Here is a 15,303-nt window from a genome sequence, read left to right as displayed (position 1 = left end):
TGCAACAATCCATTTGGCTTTCCTGTCTTGGCTCAGGATGGTGCAGTTTCATTGTAACATCTCAATCAAAACAACATGTATAATCTGCAAGCAGCATTCTTAAAAATGTTGCAACAAATGAGTTAAATGAAGTTGAGTGCACTTGAAAGTTCTCTAACCAATTGCTGATAGATGCAGTCTGGGCAACATCATTTTACAAGAATATTTATTGAGAATATTCAACATTAGCTTTTGAGGGCTTATGAAATTGACTGTAAGCATGGGCCCAATATAGGGAGCTAAAAAGAAAGCATGAACGAGATATGTTTTTCATGAACATCTCTTCTCTCTCTCTGTTTTTTTGTGTGTGTGTGTAATAGTTGAGGAGGACAGAATTGTGAGGTGATAGAGTTGTTTAAACTTTTGTTGTTCTTTGGCCGTGAACAAAAAAAAGTTTCCTCATATACCGAATTACTGAACACAGTTGTTTGGAAGCTGGTATCGTATGTATGAAAAGCACAGTTACTATGAAGTATGGTTGAGTGAATATGCTTCAAATCCCTGTATCATTCTTCAGAGGACTGATGATACTGGACTGTAACTAAAAGTTTTTCACATGTAATCACAAAATCTTCAAATAGCTGTTGTCCATTGAATTCTGCATTACTTAAGCTTTTACTGTCTTGGAGACGGGAATAAGAAAAAGCGTATTTTGTCTTTGCAGATGGAACTATGTGCATTCAGGATTAGGTCACAAAAGATAAACCAAATCGTGCCGGTTTGTGGGTGAATTACACAGCATATAGGTCATTGTTAGATTTCCAAGTGCATGATTGGGATAGCAGTTTGGCTGATATCCATCAAAATAACATTGCTTAACTAACATGACCAATCTTCAAGCAGACTGATTGAGTAAAAAATTTATTTCCTACGGGGAATAGAAACCCCAGAACGTGTTCTGGCAAGTCTTCAGTTGATAGAATAAATTATTAAGTACTCTTTGCAGCAACCAAGAATGGTAAATATGCTATTTTGTACCCTTAATGAAGGAGGTATCTTAGGAGCAGCTTACTCTTTTTTTTTTTTTTTTTCCCTTCCTTGAGATTTTTCATTAGTGCATTCTTTGCTGATAAGGTTATCCATTCCTCCTCCAGGAGAGTCATCAATAACTCCATAAAAAGGATCCCTATGACAGGGATGCCACCTCTTTGCATTCTTCTGGAAGTACAGTTTTGTTGTTGACTTTCATCATAGCTGAACACATTTCCAAAATTCAGGTCTGCTAAAATCTGAATTTCTTCACTTCTTACTATTGAACAACATAATAATTAAAAAACTGAAAAGGACCTGTACTGAGACAGCAGAATTTATGTGTTTCACATACCAAATTTAATGTTCAAAGCAGGAGGTATTCTGCCTCCTAAATGTGAAGCTACATTCTGAGAAAAGAGTAGCATTATTTAAAAAGCAAACAAACAAGCAAAAAAACCTCCTTGCAACTAGGAAGATAAAATAATCTTACAGTCAAGAATGCAGTGAATGAGAATGCAGTAAGACTGTGAAGGAGACAGGAAACATCTAAGTCAAAGGACAGTACAGTCACTTAGTTTAGGAGAGTGGCAGTCTTAAAATAAGTAGGAAGGGTGGAGAAGCTAGAGTTTGCTAGCCTGTTAAAATGTAGACTGAAGTGAAAGAATGCAGGAAAGGGAGTAAGAACCAGCTTTGTATTGGTTTTGGAGATAGAATATTTTCACACCATGAAAATAATGTGTTTGCGTATGTCTGTTGTGATTAGCCTAGAGGTGTAATATCATTTATTTTTTCTATTAGGTTAAATGTCCTCAAAAATTAACCTTTCCTCATCTTGAGAATATTGTAATTTTTTGTGTGGTATATGTTGTGTGTCTTGCCTTTAGGCCCATCTAACTTCTTACAGAGAGGATTGTTGAATCACTTAGGTTGGAGAAAGACCCTTATGATCATCAAGTCCAGCCATCCACATAACTACCAAGTCTACAGCTAAACTGTGTCCATAAGCACAGGAAGGCCAACTTCAGCTTGGAAGGCCAACTATGCCCTGGGCTGCATCAAAAAAAAAACGGGTGGCCAGCAGGGAGAGGGAAATTATTGTCTCCCTCTACTCTGCTCTTGTGAGACCCCACCTAGAATACTGTGTGCAGGCCTGGGGCCCCCAGCACAAGAAGGATGTGAGTTCTTGGAATGGGTCCAGAGGAGGGCCACTAAGATGATCAGAGGGCTGGAGTACCTCTCCCATGCAGAAAGGTTGAGGGAACTGGGCTTTTTTAGCTTGGAGAAGAGAAGGCTCTATGGAGACCTCATTGCGGCCTTCCAGTACTTGAAGGGAGCATATCAACAGGAGGGGAAACACTTGTTTATAAGTGTTGGTAGTGGTAGGACAAGGGGGAATGGTTTTAAACTAAGACAAGGGAGATTTAGGTTAGAAATTAGAAGAAAGTTTTTCACTCAGAGGGAGGTTAGGCACTGGAACAGGTTGCCCAGAGAGGTTGCGGATGCTCCATCCCTGGAGGCATTCAAGGCCAGGCTGGAAGCATCTCTGGGCAGCCTGCTGTAGGGGCTGGCAACCCTGCCCAGAGGAGGGGGGTTGAAACTAGGTGATCTTTGAGGTTCTTTTCAACCCTGGCCATTATACAATACTATGATTCTAACTTCTTACAGAGAGGATTGTAGAATCACTTAGTTTGGAAAAAGACCCTTCTGATCATCAAGTCCAGCCATCCACATAACTATTCTGTCCATAAGCACCATGTTTCTTAAATACCTGCAGGGATGGCAACTCCACCACTTCCCTGGGCAGCCAGTTCCAGTGCCTAACCACCCTTTCCATTAATAAATTATTCCTGATATCCAATCTAAGCCTCCCCTGGCACAACTTGGTGACAGTTCCCTATGTCCTGTCACTTATCATTTGAGAAAAGAGACTGACAACCGCCTTGCTGCAACTTCTTTTGTGAAATTTCCTGATATGAAATGTCTTTGTAGTTTATTAATACGATCAAATCTGAGAAAGAATAAAGATACAGTAAGATGTTTAATACTGTAGATTTTTTCTCATTTCTTAATAGGAAGTTTAAATAGGTTTGCTGCATTATGTTGAAATGTGTTCATTGTTTAAAGAATGTTTTGTTTAAAATCGTTTTAATTACTTCATTCTTTTAGTGATGTTTTCTATAGTGATTCAATTTTACCAAAACTAGAGACAGTAACTACTTCTGTCATACTGTAAAGATTATGTGAGATTTCATGTAGGCTTTATTTCTACATTTGCATCTAGAAGTTTGCTGAAATATTACAAATTTTAAAGGGCACATTCCAACACTGAATGATGAAGGGGTTTGAGACTATGCTAGCACTGGTTTTAGAAGACTGGGAGAAAGGTGAGAGCATAAGATATCAGATGTCTGTGTTTTCTTGTAAGATGCGCCGTCCACATCTTAAAATTTCATTATTTAATGAAAAGAGATCAATTATGTAACATCTTTATAATTATGCAATACAAAAAAATATTGTCATACTGGAAAATTTTAAGCAAGGAATATAGAGACAAGCAGGTAGTCAAACAAATTACTACTGTAGGACAATTAAGATTAGCAGAAATTACTTTCATGTCTTAACATTATTATTGTAATGAAGGATAATTATGATATGGAACTTGAAATTGGAGTTGCAGTGATTTAAAACATATATGACAGATACTTGAAGTTGTTGGCAGTTTGGGTTGTTTCATTTTGCTGTTAGGTTTTTGGTAATTACCTGAACACATGACAAGTTGTCATTGAGTGCAACAGTAAGAAAAATCTATCAACACCACTTTAAAAATACATTCTGTAATGCTGGAAACTACGTTGTTTTTAGGAAATAAAAAATGTTTTTTTCTGATTTTAGCACCTGTATTACTGCTCCCTTTTTAACCTGTGCTTAGCTCTCCTTTCAGATACTGCAAGCTGAAAGAATCCATTGGGTTTTTGAAACAAGTATAAATACCTGCTCCTGCCCGAGCTGCTGATTGTGTGACATGATGTAAGTCATGTAACCATTTCATCTGCTTTTTCATTCTAGATGATGAAAATTTTCTGATTTCTATACTTTGATGAAGTCGATCAGAAATGTTTATAAGAGATGCCCTGCCAACCATGATGCAAATTTTCATCTTATTTTAAAATTGAGATTAATTTAGTAAAGGAAACTTATTTTGAAAAAAAAAAATCTAAATTGAAACCTTATGTTTCTACTTTTTCATCTGAAAGTATTCATTAGATTTGTGATACTTTCACAAACAATTTCATCTGACCTAAAATATGTGAGACTGCTTACAGCTGCTTATCCTTCTTACACTGTTACGTATTAGTTTTAGAATGTTTTGAGCAATTAATGTATATACTTGTTTAACAAGTATATGTTGTTGTTGGCTACAACTTTATAATCTTAGCTGCAGTTTCATTTTCTTCCTGTGTGCTTGATTGTGTTTTAAATTTAATTCATTTTGAAGCTGGTGAATTATGACTTTGAATTTTTTTTAGAGTTATGAATTATTTAAGTCCCAATTATCTGAGCTATTCACTAGTGGATCCAGAAAATAAGTGATCTCAAAGGAAAGAAACTAAAAAGTTTCAAGAAAAAAAAGATATAGGGAATATAGGGAAATATCAAATAGGGATGTTTTAGGAAGAAGAAATACAGAGAGAATTCCCTCTGTGTGAATCAGGAATGACTGACAAGTTTCAGTTTATTGATCACATTAATATGGTATTAGTAGAGAATCTACCTTTTAAGTATAATATCAGCATCTTTCAACTGACCAAAGAAGATATTTTTCACAGATCTGTGTTATAATCTAATGAACATTACCTTCAATAAAAAATCAAGGAAATAGATAACGGAATTTTCTGAGGAGTTTCTTGGTGAGCTAGGATGGTAGAACTCAATCTGCAGTAAACAGGACATAATTACCTAGTTTAAAGATGAGACAATGGGAATGAATTGGGACTTCTGAGTAGCTCATATTTAAAAGGGGTGTTCACGGCTCCCACGACTCCTTCAGTTAGCTTATAAGATGCACAACACCATGAATGTGAAATAACTATTGTGATCAGTACATTATTTTGTTTGTAACTTGCTTTTATTATTTTATATCTAGGTTCTTCTAGAGTGGGTGTAAACATGAACTTCTTTGTTCTGTACATCTTGTTAAACATGAACTACTGAGTACACCTGCATTCTTTTCTGTTAACTAGTGTCTTTTCTTCTCTTTTCTTCTTTCTTCTTTCTTCTTCCATTGCAGAAAGGCTTGTATTTGCTTAGCTTTGCAATTGCTCTTGTCCTGCCCAACGTGCTGATCTCCAGAAGGACTGAGCTTGAAACTTTTGTTGTTTAGTCATTAGTCATTCTTTTTAAAGAATTTTTAAAATGAAATTTGTAATGTTGTTATTCTCTTCTGAGCATTTGTACTTCCTATTTACTGTGTTTTTCTTCTGATGTCATTAAGATGATTATGAAAATTAAGTTTGTTTCATAACTATAGATTTTTTATCTGATGCAGATACAAAATATATGATGCAAATAAATTTGTGTTTGCAATTGTCACCTGTTTCAGAATTTCTAATAATTAACTCTGGAGCTCTCTATAGATAAGCTTTTGTATAATCACATGAGCTCCCTGTATGAATGTAGTTGTGTTTTGTGTAAAAGTCACTCCTAGATCTCATGAACTTTCTCTTCTGCTTGTTCATCATTAAGGTTTGAAATCAGTAATTAATTATTTTTGATTATGTATTATTCTAGCAATGTGTAGAATATTTTATATCAGTGTTTTCGCAGAGAAACAATAACGCAAGGTGCTTAATCTTTACAGCCTGAACACTCTTTATAAAGGTACTTTAGATGACCTGTCACTTTCCAGAAGCTATTTAATCTCTCTTCAGTGTGTTACATCTGCAATATATGAATTTTATGTGGTTCAATCACCTTTGTAAATAACAGCTTTCTCAGAATTGGAATGAGCAAATATTTGATTTCTAATAATTTTGCTTAGGCAATATTATATCCAAAACAAGTTTTCACAAGTTTAAAGAAAGTTTTCTTTAAATCAAAGACTTCTAACTTATAAATCATTAGCAGACTGAAGCATAAAAAGTATTCGCTCACCAGATGCTGTTAATTAACTTCAATTATTTTACTAGGTCTGTTATATCCTGCCAATCACTGAACTGTCTTAGTATCAAATAGATATTTTCTCTCTTACTGCATTCCTTCAAAGATCCAAATTTTCTTTGTTATTTATGTAGCAAATAGTATGTAGAAAATAAATCTGATTATACATTTTATACTTTTTTCTGAAATCAATGACATTTGTAGTTCTTCTGATTTCCCAGGACTAAACTGATAAATATGGACCATTCAGCTTGAAAACACTGTTTATTGTGTGTTAGGTGTTTAAAGAAACACCCCTACCCACCCCCAAAAAAAGACAAAACCAACTTTCTTAAAATGTTCAGCTCTGTTGTTCTTGAAGGTGGAAGGTCATTGTCATGGGAGGCTATGTTCGTGATTGTGCTAAACTGCTTTTTTCTGTCATGTAAGCTCGCGCACTTGAGGCATTTGAAAGGAAAAATTGAAAACTTAAATTTAACTGTATTCAATAGGAAAACAATTCTATGAGTGGAGTGATGTATTCTTGGTGACCTGCGTTGCTAAGAAACAAACTGCTGCGTTCTCAATTGATTAAGTCCTTCTCTTCTAAGTGTTTTTACCACAAAGTACATTGCAATGCCTTATTCAGGCTTGGACGTTTCGAATCCATTAACTATGAGGTCAAGCTATTATCTGCTTCTTTACTTCCTTCAATCTTGTTCCATCTAAACTAAAATCACTTAGACACCTCTCAGTGAATATCTAGTATAAAGTTCCAGTGCAACAGGGGACAAAGAAAAACTCTTCCTATTTCTCCAGACCTATCTCCGTATCCTGTTTCTTTTCTTGATCCTGGTAGAGGATCACTGCCAACTGCATTTGTCACACAGAACTGTAGCGTGGATATCATCTTCAGCCCACTCTTGTTCCACTTGCTAGTACTGAATTTGCCCAGTGCAGGGCAGGTTACAGCATGTGGCCACATAGTGCCTTTCTGTGAAATTTGGCAGTGCCCACAACAAAAGATTTGTAAAAGCTTGTTTATTTTTATATTAGTTGTGGAAGGATAGTTGGTTGATACACGATCAGATATAAAGTAAGCCAATACAGAGTTAACATGTCAGCATTGTGTGAACTAATTTAAACCAACAAAGTCATTTTATAAATTACCTATTCTGTGCATTGGGGGCACTGCATAACTTTTATCTAGAGTAGGGATAATCTGTCTATATTTATTGTATCATTTTTTCCTATACTTTTTGAAGAGTGTTTCTAAAATAGTAACTTACTTACTCAGCTACAGAGCTGATATGTTTTCTCTTGCTTTACTGTTTAATTATTGTAAAATCCATCTTCTGTAGTTAGAAAAATGTTCTGTGTATATTTATCTAAAATATTGGTGTTCTGTGTAGTTTGTCACTATTTCATTTTTATATCCATCTCTAAACTGGTATTGAAACTTTTCACTTTAAGCCTCCTAGCTTCTCCCTCCCTCTCTTGATGTATGTGAAACTAGAACTTTAATTTCAGTTTCTAAATCTAACCATTGCGAAGAAATCATGTACCCAGAGAAGCTCTGAAATTTAAGTCAGCCAAAACTGATAGAACATTAGAAATTCCAGTTTGCAATATCTTGAGCTTATGAGTTAGTGTTTATGGCTGTTAATCATCACACATTGACCATTATTTCTACCTTTCCATCCTGTTCTTAATTGGATATATTTCATTTATTATCCCCAGCCATATATTTTCAGGTAGTACAAATAGCTTTATAGATCAGCAGTCACACAATCTCATCTACTTTTTTCTTGATGCTTAGTACATGCTTACTCTGTAATGCTTTTAGGACAAATAACATAGGCTGAGTAGCGGTAGTGATTTATAGTAGCAGTAATGCTCCTTCCCAGAAGAAGAAAAAAGAAATATTTTGAAATCTTCATATTCCAGGCTAATTCAGAATTCTTAGCTGTTTTTCAAGAGGTGATTAAACTGATCGGTTATGTCTTAAAGCACTGATTTGGACATCTGGCTAATGAAATAATGGAGGATTTCTGGCTTCTACTTCTGCAAATGCATTTCTGGCTATAAATTTTTGTTTTATTTCTCAATTTTGAATTCCATTAGACTCCTTTTGTTCTGGGGTTTCTAGATGGAGTCCACTGTTAGTGTTATTTTGCTTGAAAGAGGCTAGACTTTATATTAGTCCTAAATTCACTATTAGAGATTGGTTGATACTATCATTCACCGTTATAAGACACTGCTTTATTGAGGGTCAGGTCTGGATTATGGTCAGACTGCTCCAAGATCAGGAAGGTTTTGGCACATGAGGGCTCACCACTTTTCTTGTGCTTGCATTAGTAAATGTCACTTTGCTAGGGAATTTTCACCCTCCTCACTGGAAGTAAGTTGTTCATGCTGTTTCCTTATTAGTACAAGTGAGAAGAGTTTTGTCAAGGACATTGCTAAACATTTTCAAAGTTTGGGAGTTTATACAGGCTGTGGGTTATTCTCAGCTGGCAGTTTGCTTGCAGACAGCCTGGTTTGGAAGATAATATAATTTAAAAAATTGGACTTCTGCTCAGTGGCAGTTAGTCCCAGAGAGTGGTATTTCTCACAGCTAATTTATGACTACCACTCTAACATCTGTAGAATTCCCATGCATCTATTGTTCTTTAAAGTAGAACGTATCACCTAGAATATAATCCAAAAGTTGTACAACCCTCCAGCAGTTAATTGAAACTCTGTACTTTGCTTCTGTCATGAATTCGTCTACCATCAACCTCTAACCAGAGGATTTAGTCATACTTATACCTTTGAAATCTTCATCTATTGGCAAGTATTCACTGCCCATGTGATAGGCAAGATGTTTTTCAGCAGTCATGTGCATATACACCTGGCAGTTTCAACTTATCCCTGACATTTCCAGGACAATTTAAATCTGGAAGAATTCCAGTCATGGGTAAGGGCTCCAGGAAGATTTGGTATTTCGTTAGGCAGAAACACAGGTTAGGCAAGGTTACTGTGTCATGTAACCAACAAACACACTGTGAGCATTTTTAAATCATATAACCTCTCTCTAGTTAAGTGATAATAGAACGGAAAGGTAATTCACGGGATCACTTTTCCTAATGCATTAGCTATTTCAGCAGAGAAACCCTATGAATGATTTTAATACCGTGTCATTATACTGATATTGTTGAATGACAAATCTCTTACGAAGGATAGTTGACTATTTCAGTTAAAATGTGAGGTGAGGCTTTAAAAATGTAATAGGCTTTGCATGCTCTTGCATGATTCTCAGCTTCATAACTGGTTAACTGGAGATAATGTATGTCAGTTTTTCATACTATGTGTAATCCTCTCACTGTTCGTAATATCATTGGTCATATTTCCACTTTCAAGATCATTGCTGCTTTTTTTTTTTTTTAATATTCATTTCCAAATTCTGTCTGCCTTATTACATTTCACACTGACAATTAATTCTTACCTCCATATAGCATGTAAATGACATGCCTTGAATAAAAAATGCCCTTAGACTGTGTGCTCAACACGACTAGAATTGCCATGGCTCCTGAGTTTCAGAAGTGTTCATCCCATATGGGGGATGGCTTTGTAAGTAATTAATAGCAAATGGTTTAATATGAACAGAAGAAATATAACGTAAGGAAGATTTTCACTGATTTTATTTTTAGCCTACAATGATTTGTAGAAAATAGCATTGAATAATAGATTTTCAGCTGGGCCATACCCTAAACCTGGACATCACATGTGGCTCCGGATGCTGTGGCAACTGCAGCTGTGTTGTCAAGGAAACAGCCTTGTGCTCAGTAGGCAAAACCAATGAGGATTAAGCAAGGCTATATTATAGCTAAGCCTCTGTGACCTTATCAGGGAGCAACAAGATCTGTCTGTTCTTCACTGTGCAGGTGTCCCTCAGGAGTGAGGGAGATATGCACAGGCAAAAACATACATGCAGTATATCTGATTTAAATGTCAGACCTGGATTATTCAAACAAGTGAATGCATTTCCCAGTTAGATGGATTAAAAGACTCCACTTGTGTAAGTAAAACATTGATATAAAATAAAATTAGATATTATAAAAGAAAGTAATGTGACATGTTTTAGTTAGCTATGAAACGAGGAAGAAATAATTAAAGTATGATGGACTTTGGAATTTTTTTTTTAATTTTTGTCATAGCTCTGTAGACAGGCTAAAATTACATACAAGTGTACCACTATTAAAAATATGTTAATTTCCCAGTGATAAGGAATATTGTAGACAGGACACTGAGATGCAGAATAGTTGTCAACAGTTTCAAGAAGTCTTCTTTACTACTAAGAATTAATTAATGCATGGGTCACTTAAGTAAACTCACACTCCAACATACATGTTATTTCATCCCAGCATTTTATATCTAAAAGAATCAAAATCCAAGTGGAACTGAGATAAATAAATGCAAGAGAAAAATAGTATTTTTTGGCTTGTTGGAAAGGAAGTTTAAATAGAAAAGTTGCTTAAATTGCTCTCAGAAGTTGTTGGGTTTTGCTTGAACTATAAAATATTATTTGTTTTTTTTTCAGAAGCAAAATAGACTGTTCCACTTGAGTTGAAGCTTCATAATAAATAAGAATGAATGAACAAGCAACTAAATTTTACTTGGTTTGGCAGAATCTCTGGAGTTCATTGTGCTTATCTGTTTTAAATTGTCACATAACATCGAATGTGATTAAATGTCTCTTTTAATTAACCCTATGTTTAAACTGTTTATCTGGATTTACTCATTTTAACTATTGTATTTTTCTTGTTTCAGTATCTCTTTCAGTGTTGCATGACTGTCTTTTCCCCAAAAAAATCAGTGTTAATTTATCTGCAGATAACACCAGATGAGCCTTTTTCATTAGTGATACTGCCAAGTGTCTTGTACAGAAAAGAAGGGGCTGAAGCAAACTGTGAAATGAGATATATCTGATTATCATAGTGATTTTGCTTTTAACATTATTTTATGTTTTATTTTCTTTCATGGTGTCTTTTTTTCACAGTGCATTTAATCTAAACCTACCCAAGACCATGGGTTTTGTCAGGTTTTGATGCTTCTTTTCTTGCATCCCACTCCTGTTTTCAGTAAAGGCAGAGCTTCTGTATTTCTTCTTTTTTCAAATATCTGACTTATTTTCCCCAGAATTGTTGTTTTTACTATTTCATTTAATTTACAGAAGAATCCTATGTATAAGATATAGCCAGCTAACCAGAGGGTTTCAGACATTTTGCTGCATGTTTAAGGCAGTTATAGAAAACTTGAAATTGACCTTATTTTATTGCTTCATTTCTAAGGTAGTTGCCACTGACCTGATGAGAATTTATGCCAGCACTTCAAGGGAAGAAATGAAACAAAGAGGACAGGGAAGACTTGGCTACTTTTGTGAGCTAAAAATGATGTCATTCTTATTAACTATTTAAAATGTACAACAGGAAAGTTAGAGTCAAGAGCATACTTAATGCTGAGCCATTCTAACATCAGAGTTGTTAGAATACATGCAACAGTTAGCTGTAGAAATTGTGGATTAAGTCCTTGAAGAAAAGGCACTATGATCCAGAAATGTTCAGAGAAACATGTACCTTAACATTGAAAACAAGAGGATTAGGAAATGTGTTGTACTTCCCAAAAAGTTACTCATTCCCATTTCTTCTTTTTTTCACTCATTTTTTACTTTCAGTTTTCAAGTGGTTTTGTATCATGTTTGATTTCCTCCTCTTGTGCTTCTGTTTATTACTGATGTGTTTAATAGTTATTTTGAATGTTGGGTACAGAGCGGGATACTTTTCCTACTTTTTTGTCTTCTTGACCTTTTCTCCTCCTTGCATTTTTTCCAATTTTATACAAACACTTCTATTTATATTCTCTCTTGGTCTGTTTTCTATCCTTATGGTCATTTTTCTTTGCTTCTCAACCACTTGAATCCATGCATTGCTTAAATAGCCTGTCTTCTTTAAGTAGTTTGATGTGAATTAATTTGATTTTTTATTCTAGATTTTACTAGTATAAATGACATTGACCAAGTATTACCAATTTAGGGAGCAACAAGTGTTAGCCACTTTTTTAAACCAACTAACTCCTTTAACAGTGTGCCAGTAATTTAGTACATGTAATGTACTATCCTGCCACTTGCAATCCTGAAGAATAGACAAAGCAACAGCAGTCTCTCCAGTCGTATTATTTGTGTTCAAATAGGCAGATCAAGCTTTCTGTGTTTATGGAGTGAGTTACAAGCATTCAGGACATGTCATCATCTGTCCTGTGCGCATGGTGAACAACTGATCTGTTTGTGCATAACAAATCTGAGATATACCTGATGCGGCAGATTTACAGCAGGCCATCAGTATATGTCCCAAACCCATGTGTCTTGGTGTTCCAACTTGTAGAGTAGATCTCTTTTCTTCCATGTGAAATGCTAGCAAGTATGATTTTCTCACTCCATTTTTAGTCATTTGTGTAACTTTGGTTCATCTATTCTAAATGCCTGGTATTAAGATTTAATTTGCTTGATTAAATTCAGACATGAATTGAGGAGTAGTCATTGGAAACATGTGGTGAAATCTGGTAAATTACATAATATCACCATGAAGGAAATCAAAACAAGACCTAGATAGTCTACTTAGGTCTAATTTTTCTTCATCTTTAATACTTTTTAGGTATTTGTGGTAGTGTAAAATGCAAGAGTAGTTTTACTAAATCAAAATACTCACATTTGGCATATATTTAATATTGACATAAAACCCCAGAAAAATGAGGCTGTGGAAGACGTTGAGTATTGTGGCTGCTATTGCCAAAGGGCTAAACTGTAGTTTTAACAACAATGAATAAATGAGTATAATATATGAATGTCAAATTAATTTATTCCTATGTTCTTTGGCTCTTTTGCATGGGAATTATGTTCCTTGGATTACAGTGATTTAATTCCATTTTGTTCTGAGATTATGCACTAATAGGAATAAAATGTATTGTATTATTCTTGTATTGTATTGTAATATCTTTAATTTGGTGCACTGCTCATAAAACATATTTTCAAAACTGTATTTCTTTTTTTTTTTTCTTCAATTTACCTTTTAGAATTCTGACCTGGTTTACAAATTTAAAAGTAAGTTTCTCAGGAAGGTAACATAGTAGCTATAATTGCTTTCTGAACAGTTTTGATGAATGAAACATTCAAATTTAAGCACACTTTCAGGTTGTGAAATCCAGATTATTTGGTGGGTATATCAATCAAAAAGTATATGATTTCTTGAAAGAAAAAAAAAAAAAAAAGTATACCTCTATATATATGTTGTTACCCATGAATTCTAAGTCAAAGGCTGTCAGCCAGAGTAAATATCTGTGTGGAAGATATATGAACACATTTTAGTATGTATCTTTGTATCTCTGCAGTAATAGGTAGCAATATATAATCATGTGTCACTGAAATAAACTCACAATTGCAGGCAATGCATAACTTACTACTTCATTGTATCTCTTCATTGTCAGTCACCTTAGGAAAGAGAGTGTTTAGGGAAGCCCCAGCACTTGTTTTTTTGATCTTATGAAGAATGTTGTGTACTTCTCCAGAATGTTAATTGGAACAAATGCAAATGATGCATATTTTCCATTTCTACTTTTATTTAAAGTACCATTTTTCAGTTTAATATTTGAGAAGTGTTGGAATAAAATCCAAATTACAAACAGAAAAATTGAGAAAGTGAGTTCAGTTGTTTTGCTAATGTTCTTTGGTGCCTGCAATTCCAGTCTGCAGTCTTGATAAAACCCAAGTAAATATTGGTCATACCTCCACTGAGAGATACACTGGCAGTAATGTTCATCTTGTTAACAGACCTTCAGCTTTGCTGAGAAAAACACACAGAGGATCTTTTTGATTGCCAGCTCTGTTTTTTAAAAGTATTAACAGGCCCACATCCAAGAAGATGATTACTTCAGTGCTTGTTGCTTAGGATTTATACTCAGGCACGTGGTTGCTAACACAAAACCGCTTTGCTTCCTTAGGAGGTATTTAAGTCTTTTCAGACACAAGAACTTAGAAATTGCTGTACTGAATCAAAGCTTTGGTTCATTTATTCAGCCTATGATCGGAATTGATTACCTGTTCTTCATAGAATAAGGCAAGAATCCATTACATTTACAGATTAATCATATTAAAGAAAATTTAATGCTAGCTTCTCCCAGTCACTGCTTGTGAGGCTTGCTTTATATGTGAAGACTCTGCTCTTGAGAAAAGGAAGGAAAGGTAAAAATTACTTTGTAATGCTGCTGGGTAATGGGGAACAGTAAGGAAGACTAATAGAAGGAATAGGAAAGACATAGATCCAGAGAATTCCGGTGGCACATTAATGGCACAGTCAGAAGATATCTTCTGAACAGTCAATATCTGATGGATACTACCTGAACAAGAGAAACAGGGTAAAATTCAGGATACAGTTTGAGGGAGAGCATATGATTATGTCTATCATGAATGTGATGAGAACCTTGGAGGAAGAGGCTCTTGGCTTATTGACTGATGTTAATTATATTTCCTAATATACAGCTTATTAGGTAACACTAATAAGAGATGTATGTGGTATCTGAAGGGCTGTATATTCAGCCCTGATAGTAAACAAGACATGAACCACAAGGTTGAGAAAAAGGCTTATCTAAGCATGCCTTTTTGTCAATTTAAAATTTTCTGGTTTTCAGTTTGAGTAATAGCAGACAAATTTATTTTCATTGTATGGTTTGTTGTTTTTTTATGCCCTGATAATCATCTCCTTTCTAAATTTGAGTCCAGGAATTCTTTCCCTTTTGTATCATATTTTTTTCAATACCTCTCCTTGTACTTTCAACATTATGCTTTGAATTCCTATTTGAACTTCCTTGTGTTTGTATTCTTCTTGCCTTCTTTTTTGTTATGTGGTTCTTAAAACTGAAATCGGTATTGATAGTATAGTCTTTGATTTCTGTAGTTCATATGAAAACTCTTCCACTGTAATTCTTATGCATTGCTTTTGCTTAAGCATTTGAGCAACTTAGGATATGGAGAAGGTTTGTGTTTGTTTTTTTGTTTTTTTTTGTGTTTTTTTTAATAGGCTTATTTGGCTACATATCCAGTATATGCACAAGTGATTTATTTTC

General features: G+C 34.7%; 1 protein-coding gene across 1 annotated transcript in view; it reads left to right on the top strand.

Annotated features, from left to right (window-relative positions):
* Nucleotides 1–15,303, top strand: part of PRLR (prolactin receptor) — a 170,117-nt gene that overhangs the window by 14,515 nt on the left and 140,299 nt on the right. Inside the window, exon 2 of the mRNA XM_084503761.1 lies at nucleotides 3,953–4,038. The gene's annotated coding sequence lies outside the window, so the exon portion shown is untranslated. The remainder of the gene's footprint in view (nucleotides 1–3,952; nucleotides 4,039–15,303) is intronic.

The sequence above is a fragment of the Aythya ferina genome, assembly GCF_964211825.1.
Source record: "Aythya ferina genome assembly, chromosome: Z".
NCBI classification, from domain to species: Eukaryota; Metazoa; Chordata; class Aves; order Anseriformes; family Anatidae; genus Aythya; species Aythya ferina.
Note: the sequence above shows the minus strand (reverse complement) of the source record. Positions and strands in the feature narration are given on the sequence as shown.